General features: G+C 36.4%; 1 pseudogene; it reads left to right on the forward strand.

Moving 5' to 3' along the window:
* The window catches only part of LOC128659909 (zinc finger protein 585A-like), a 139239-nt pseudogene extending 131193 nt beyond the window's left edge, over positions 1 to 8046 (forward strand).
* Positions 8047 to 8956: the final 910 nt, after the last annotated feature.

The following is an 8956-nucleotide window of genomic DNA, read 5'->3' on the forward strand; positions in this document are numbered from 1 at the left end:
CTAGTTCAGGCTCCATGTTTTCAACTAGCAAACCCCCACACAGAGTTTTTGTTGTCTTTTCTGCGCTCCCATAGTTGGAAAGTGAATTTAGGAAAAGGTTCCTTAATTCTGGATACAAGAGTGGTATTTTGGGGGATTATTATAGATTCTCTAGAGATGAAGATTTTTCTGACAGAACCAAGAAAGTCAAAGATTTTCAATATGTGTCTTGCTCTTCAGTCCCTTCCTCAGCCGTCAGTGGCTCAGTGCATGGAGGTTATTGGTCTGATGGTTTCAGTCATGGACATCATTCCGTTTGCTCGGTTCCATCTCAGACCTCTGCAGTTATGCTTGCTCAGACAATGGAACGGGGATTATGCAGATCTATCTCCAAAGATTGTTCTGGATTGGATGTCCAGAGATTCTCTTCTATGGTGGTTGTCTCAGGATCTTTTCTCTCAGGGAACTTGCTTTCGCAGACCTGCCTGAGTGATTGTGACCACAGATGCCAGTTTGCTGGGCTGTGGTGCTGTCTGGGGTTCATTAAAGGCTCAGGGTCTATGGACTCGGGCGGAGTCGGTTCTTCTAATAAATGTTTTGGAACAAAGAGCATTTTCAATGCTCTTCTAGCCTGGCCTCAGCTAGCTTCAACCCAGTTTATCAGGTTTCAGTCGGACAACATAACGTCAGTGGCTTACATAAATCATCAGGGATGAACTCGGAGTTCCTTAGACATGACAGAGTAGCCAAGATTATTCAGTGGGCAGAGACTCACAACTGTTGTCTGTCTGCTATTCACATTCCAGGGGTGGACATTTTGGGAAGATGATTTTCTGAGCAGACAGACTTTTCATCCGGGGGAATGGGAACTTATCCAGAGGTATTTTCCAGTTTAATTCTCAGTTGGGGGCAGCCAGAGTTGGATTTCAAGGCATCTCATCAGAATGCCAAGCTCTTGAGGTACGGGTCGGTCGAGGTCAAAGGTTCCTCAGGCTGTTCTGATAGATGCTCTGGCAGTTCCTTGGACATTCCGTCTGGCATATGTGTTCCCTCCGTTTGCTCTTCTTCCTCGAGTCATTGCTCAGATCAAATAAGAGGGGGCATCAGTGATTCTCATAGCTCCGGCGTGGCCTTGCAGAATCTTTTTTGCAGATCTGGTGGAGATGTCTTCTCTTCCACCTTGGCGTCTTCCATTAAGGAGGGACCTTCTTCTGCAGGGTCCCTTCCTTCATCCAAATCTTGTTTCTCTGAAGCTGACTGTTTGCAGATTGAACGCTTGATTCTTTCTAAGCCTGGTTTTTCAGAGTCAGTTATTAAGACTATGATTCAGGCTCATACGCCTGTAACTAGGTAGATTTATTATAAGATTTGGCGTAAATATTTGTATTGGTGTGAATACAGAGGCTACTTGTGGATTAGAGTTAGGATTCCTAGGATTTTGTCTTTTCTCCAGGAGGCTTTGGAGAAAAGTTTATCTGCTAGTACCCTGAAGGGTCAATTTTCTGCTTTATCTATTTATTTATTTTTGCACAAGCGCCTGGCGGATATGCCAGATGTTTTTTCTTTTTGTCGGGTCTTGGTTTGAATTTGGCCTGTGTTTGTCTACTACTCTACCTTGGAGTCTTAATTTGGTTCTCAGAGTTCTTTAACAGGCTCCTTTTGAACCTTCAAAAATGGAGCTTCTGTAGATCAGCTTTGCAAGGCTGCCACTTGGTCATCTTTGCATACTTTTTCTAAATTTTACAAATGTGATACTTTTGCTTCAGCAGAGGCTTTTTTTGTGAGAAAGGTTCTTCAAGCAGTGGTGCCTTCTGTTTAGGTTAACTGTCTTGTCCCTCCCTTATCATCTGTGTCCTCTAGCTTGGGTATTGGTTTCCAACAGTAATTAAGATGATCCGTGGACTCACTGTGTCATTCGAAAGAAAACATAATTTATTCTTACCTGATAAATTTATTTATTGACACAGTGAGTCCACGGCACGCCCTGTATTTTCAGACTATTTGCTTTTCTATAAACTTCAGGCACCTCTGCACCTTAGATTACTCCCTTTCTCCTTTCCCTTTGGTTGAATGATTGGGGATTGTGTGTAGGGGAGTGGTATTTAACAGCTTTTGCTGTGGTTCTCTTTGCCTCCTCCTGCTGGTCAGGAGTGATATTCCCAACAGTAATTAAGATGATCCGTGGACTCACAGTGTCAATAAATAAATAAATTTATCAGGTAAGAATAAATTATGTTTTTTCTTAACTCTATCCAAGATAACAATTGATATGAACATTTTAGTGCCTATCTCTCCCACATACCCTTGCAGTGTGATTTAACACATCTCAGTATTGACCAAGAGAAGTTAAAGGACTGGGGGTGGAGCACATGACAAAATGTCTGGCAGTGAGAATTAGTTGGAAGTACAATACCAATACCGCAGTATTCAATTTAACATATTTAAAAAGTTTTTAAATTTTTATTTCAGGAGAAAGTATTGTTTCATATAAATGATAGAAAATGAAGATTATAATATGTTTGTAAAATAATGATATGGCCCCATTTGAATAGATTGTCTGCCATTATGTTGTATAGATCTGGGAAGATTAATATTTAAGGGGCAATAATAACACTCACAGAGGTAACTGTACTAAATGCTTGTACTGAATCAATAGCACATATGTAATAACCTAATCAGCTGATCTGTATCACATGAACTGTTATGTGTGCCTTTAATTATAGCATACGTACAGCTAATCAGAACCATTATTTATTATTATCTGTATTAAGAGATATCAGGTATTGATGTAACTGGAGTAAATAAGGGAACCTTCTTCCTGAGCACAGACATTGGAACATGTTATCAGCATGAACTCATATGTGTTAAGTGAGTAAAATAGATATTATGCTGACTTTAATTACTGTGAAAATAGAATAGATCACTCATTAAAGGCACAGTCAAGTCAAAAATAAACTTTCATGATTCAGATAGGGCATGTGATTTTAAACAACTTTCCAATTTACCTTTATTACCAATTTTGCTTTGTTCTCTTGGTATTCTTAGTTGAAAGCTAAACCTAGGAGGTTCATATGCTAATTTTTTAGACCTTGAAGGCCGCCTCTAATCTGAAAGCATTTTGACAGTTTTTCACCACTAGAGGGAGTTAGTTCATGTGTTTCATATAGATAACATTGAGCTCAGGCACGTGAAGCTCGTAGGAGTGAGCACTGATTGGCTAAAAATGCAAGTCTGTCAAAAGAACTGAAATAAAGGGGCAGTTTCCAGAGGCTTAGATACAAGGTAATTACAAAGGTAAAATGTGTATTATTATAACTGTGTTGGTTATGCAAAACTGGGGAATGGGTAATAAAGGGATTATCTATCTTTTTAAACAAAAAAAATTCTGGTGTTTACTGTCCCTTTAAACAAATATAAACTATTATATTTATATCTGCATTTTTTTTAAGAACATTTGTGTCACTGACAGTTATAAAGAAGGAGCAACCCCCATTGGGCTGAGGAGGAGGGTAAAAAAACACTACTACCCCCTCTGTTGTTTTAGATAGATCATGTCCAACAACTGCCTAACCTCTCCCCCTGACCTGGTTCTGTACTCAGAACATCATCAACGTCACCTTCCCCTGCCCTGACCTCGCTCATGGAACACTCATAACTACACTTATGCCTTCATTGTTCCCATGTGTGGAACACTCACAACTCCCCCAGTGAGTGTTCCCCACCCCAGAACCATCACTGATTTGTGTGCTTAATTTTCCAGTAAGTATTATTAAACTAATAAAGTTTTTGGCTGTTTATATAAATAGAACAACCACAGCCAAAAGCTAAAGATTATCATAAGGTCACTGATTCTTACCCTCTCAAAACATCTCACACTGATTAGTCTGTGATGATTAAGACATCATGTTCTCACCCAACTGGTTGAGCATGAGCCGGGCAGAGCTGTATTTGCAGTTGCTTGTGCAATGTTAAATGAGGATGGTGGATGCCACCTCTCTTGCCCAGAATACAGATGCACTTGTTCCCTGGCACAGAACATTATCCACATGCACCTTGTTTAATGCGGCCCTATAACTTGTTTTCATCAGTAATCAGTCATTTAGGTTACTATGATGTAGTAATGTTTACATTCTATGTCATATTTTTTTTAATTTGATTTACAGGTAAATACATTTAAAAATCCAAAATGGAAGACATTTTCGAGAATAAAAAAAAATGTTTTTTTATTGAGATGGATTATATTCAATTTATTTTATTATTTTTTTTATTGAGGAAAAAATAATTGCATACATAAAGCAAAATGAAAGCAATACATAAAATATTTGCAGCATATCTGATTAGTGTTGTACATTAGTGTTCATATTCCTCATTTTTAATCTCCTATTTCAGCGATATAGGTCTCTCTTGGACCCTTTATGTTGTTTTAGACAGAGACCAGGGGTTAGTGTTGAACATAAAGAAACTTAGATACACAAAGGAAAATTGCATAATCCAAAACTGGGTGCACTTACAATACTTAACTCATAGAAATGAACATCTAACTTTTGTAATTCTATAAAAGGATTATGTAATCCATCTAAGGTCTGACATGGTATTCTTACATATTTATCCTCACCAAATTATCATGTATAGTTGTACATTGTCAGTTCAAGTAAAACTTTTTTTTATATGCCTTATAAGAGTTAGGAATATATAAGTAGTTTTGTTCGAGATTATATTATAAAGAATAAACAGTCTTATATTTCTTCATTCCATTTCTTTTTATGTAGACAAACACGTGAATAGTTCATATCTATCCTTCACTACAGGAAGCATCAGAATGATACCGCAAACTCCAAAAGTCTTAGACACCAATGGCTATTCACAAACATTGGGGATATCTCCTTAGATATTTATTGGAGATGTTGAATTGTCAGGAACTAAGCAGCAATCATTATGTACAGAGAATAATTTATTCATCAAACAAGAGGACAACATTTATGACTTATCTAGTAAAATTATTATCCCAAAGGATAAACCACACATATTTACTGAGTTTTCAAAACATATTAAAGAAGGGAAAAGTCTACTGTCTAGCCAAATGATTCAAATAAAGGAGAAACCTTTCAAATCTACAAATGTGAGAAAAGCTTTAGATGGAAGTCTCATCTACTAGAACACTACATAATTCATACAGGTGAGAAACCACACTCATGTGAGTGTATCAAATGTTTTATGAGAATGGATCATCTGAAAACTCATAAAAAGATTCACACAGGAGAAAATCCTTTCACATGTACAGAGTGTGGAAAAAGTTTTACACAAAAGAGTAATCTGAAAACTCATGAAAGGATTCACACAGGAGAAAAGCTTTTCACTTGTACAGAGTGTGGAAAAAGTTTTACACGAATGAATTGTCTGAAAACTCATGAAATGATTCACACAGGAGAAAAGCCTTTCACATGTACAGAGTGTGGAAAAAGTTTTATACAAATGAAATTTCTGAAAACTCATGAAATGATTCACACAGGGGAAAAGCATTTCAAATGTACAGAGTGTGGAAAAAGTTTTACAGAAAAGAGTACTCTGAAAAAACATGAAAAGAGTCACACAGGAGAAAAGCCTTTCACATGTACAGAGTGTGGAAAAAGTTTTACAGAAAAGAGTACTCTGAAAACTCATGAAAGGAATCACACAGGGGAAATCCCTTTCACATGTACAGAGTGTGGAAAATCTTTTACAGATAAGAGTTATCTGAGAAAACATGAAAGGATTCACACAGGAGAAAAGCCGTTCAGATGTACAGAGTGTGGAAAAAGTTTTATACAAAAGAGTGATCTGAAAAAGCATGAAAGGAGTCACACAGGGGAAAAGTATTTCACATGTACAGAGTGTGGAAAAAGTTTTACAGAAAAGAGTAACCTGAAAACTCATGAAAGGATTCACACAGGAGAAACCCCTTTCACATGTACAGAGTGTGGAAAAAGTTTTACACAAAAGAGTAACCTGAAAACTCATGAAAGGATTCACACAGGGGAAAAGCCTTTCACATGTACAGAGTGTGGAAAATCTTTTACAGATAAGAGTCATCTGAGAAAACATGAAAGGATTCACACAGGAGAAAAGCCGTTCAGATGTACAGAGTGTGGAAAAAGTTTCATACAAAAGAGTGATCTGAAAAAGCATGAAAGGAGTCACACAGGGGAAAAGTATTTCACATGTACAGAGTGTGGAAAAAGTTTTACAGAAAAGAGTAACCTGAAAACTCATGAAAGGATTCACACAGGAGAAACCCCTTTCACATGTACAGAGTGTGGAAAAAGTTTTACACAAAAGAGTAACCTGAAAACTCATGAAAGGATTCACACAGGGGAAAAGCCTTTCACATGTACAGAGTGTGGAAAATCTTTTACAGATAAGAGTCATCTGAGAAAACATGAAAGGATTCACACAGGAGAAAAGCCGTTCAGATGTACAGAGTGTGGAAAAAGTTTTATACTAAAGAGTGATCTGAAAAAGCATGAAAGGAGTCACACAGGGGAAAAGTATTTCACATGTACAGAGTGTGGAAAAAGTTTTACACAAAAGAGTAGCCTGAAAACTCATGAAATGATTCACACAGGGGAAAAGCCTTTCACATGTACAGAGTGTGGAAAATCTTTTACACGAATGGTTTGTCTGAAAACTCATGAAAGGAGTCACGCTGGAGAAAAGCCTTTCACATGTACAGAGTGTGGAAAATCTTTTACAGATAAGAGTCATCTGAGAAAACATGAAAGGATTCACACAGGAGAAAAGCCGTTCTGATGTACAGAGTGTGGAAAAAGTTTTATACAAATGATATTTCTGAAAACTCATGTAATGATTCACACAGGAGAAAAGCCGTTCACATGTACAGAGTGTGGAAAACGTTTTACACAAATGGTTTGTCTAAAAACTCATGAAAGGAATCACACTGGAGAAAAGCCTTTCACATGTACAGAGTGTGGAAAAAGTTATACAGAAAGAGTAATCTGAAAACTCATGAAATGATTCAAAAGGGAAGAAGCCTTTCACATGTTAAGAAAGTGGAGAAAATGTTTTTTATTAAAATCACGAAACACCAAATATTTAAACACAAAATAAACTTTACATACAGATATTTACAATTATCCTAAAGAGCACAATCTCTCTAAATAGAAGCATATAAAAGGATCCTATTGTAAATAATACTTTCTAAATGCCAGTTATAAAAGCCCCAGATTGGAAGTGTAATATGTGTGTTAGAGGTTGGAGGTCGCGTACTGATCCAAATGGCTGCAGGTAGCTCTGATGATAGAATATTTACAGAATAAAGGAGTCTTTATATGAATAAAGTGTTAGAGAATTATATAAACAAGAACATCAGTCTTAAATGATTGACATCTGGGAGATATATTTAATGTGCACATCATGTGGATAAACCTTTTCTTATAGCAATAGATGCTTAGCATTGTACATGTTATATACCAGAGGAATTACTGAGGGGAAACTGATTTTATTAAATGAGACACAATATCAGTAACCGGTACATATGTGATCATAATCAGTTTAATTTAAATGGCTACTATAACCTACATGTATACTGGGTATGTAATATGTGTGTCATGTGATCATAATCAGTATAATTTAAATGGCTACTATAACCTACATGTATACTGGGTATGTAATATGTGTGTCATGTGATCATAATCAGTTTAATTTAAATGGCTACTATAACCTACATGTATACAGGGTATGTAATATGTATTTCATGTGATCATAATCAGTTTAATTTAAATGGCTACTATAACCTACATGTATACTGGGTATGTAATGTGTGTGTCATGTTCTGTAACTTGATATTATGTCTGTTAGATGTTTTCATGTTAGTTAGAAGCCACAAGAACTGATAATAGCACATACTGTATATATAAAGGGAACATTATATGTCTGATAAATCCCTTTGTATCAAGAGCACAAGTGTTAGGTATATTTATACCATTGTGTGCATATATCATGTAATGCTGCTGTTTACTATAAAATGATATACAATGTTTTTTCACGCAAATAAAAAGTGATTGTAATCCAGACCAGTATTTTTTTTTTTGTATAATTAAAAACCCAATATCACAGAATAATTAGAAAAATAACATCAAAGCCAGAAGCCAAATCTGACAGTGAAAGTTTAACGCTGATAATTCAGATAGAGCAGCAATTTTACACAACTTTCCAATTTACTTCTGTTCTCTAATTTGCTTTGTTCTTTTGGTTTCCTTTGTTATAGAGTAAAGCTAGGAGGCTGATATTATATGAGCTTAGGGGCGTGCACGTGTAGTACTCTGTGCAACAGTGTTTGTAACTATGTATAACATTGCTATAAATATTCTTGCAATCTCTGCTGTCTGAAGATACGTGCACGCTCCTGAGTTCACCTAGGATTACCCTTTAACAAAGGATACTAAGTGATCTAAGCACAATGGATAATATAAGACAATTGGAAAGTTGTTTGAAATGTCATGTTCTATCCAATCCATTTGTTTAATTTTGACGCTACTGACCTTTTAACAGTACATAAAACAATATCAAATTAACCCCCGACCTTCACCAAACCAGATTATTAATCACCAGCAAGACTTTATGCACAGATATTTTATGTTACTTAAAGGGATAGGAAATTACACTTTCATGATTCAGATAAAATATGTAATTTTATTATACTTTTAACTTCACTTCTGTTAACAAACGTATGTACTACTGGGAGCTAACTGGTGGCTACACACATGTCTCTTATCATTGGCTCACCAGATTTGCTCAGCTAGCTAACAGTAGTTAATTACTAGTAGCAAGAAGCTACACATGTCGACAAACTTAATTTGACTGGTACCACGCCCCTTTTTATGCACATCCCGCCCCTTTTCCACCCAAGTCTCTGCCCCCTTATACCCGCCCCTAGAATCCGCCCCTTTTTAATATTGATAATGATTTTGATTTGATTTTG

Source organism: Bombina bombina, chromosome 5 (assembly GCF_027579735.1).
Source record: "Bombina bombina isolate aBomBom1 chromosome 5, aBomBom1.pri, whole genome shotgun sequence".
Classification (NCBI taxonomy): domain Eukaryota; kingdom Metazoa; phylum Chordata; class Amphibia; order Anura; family Bombinatoridae; genus Bombina; species Bombina bombina.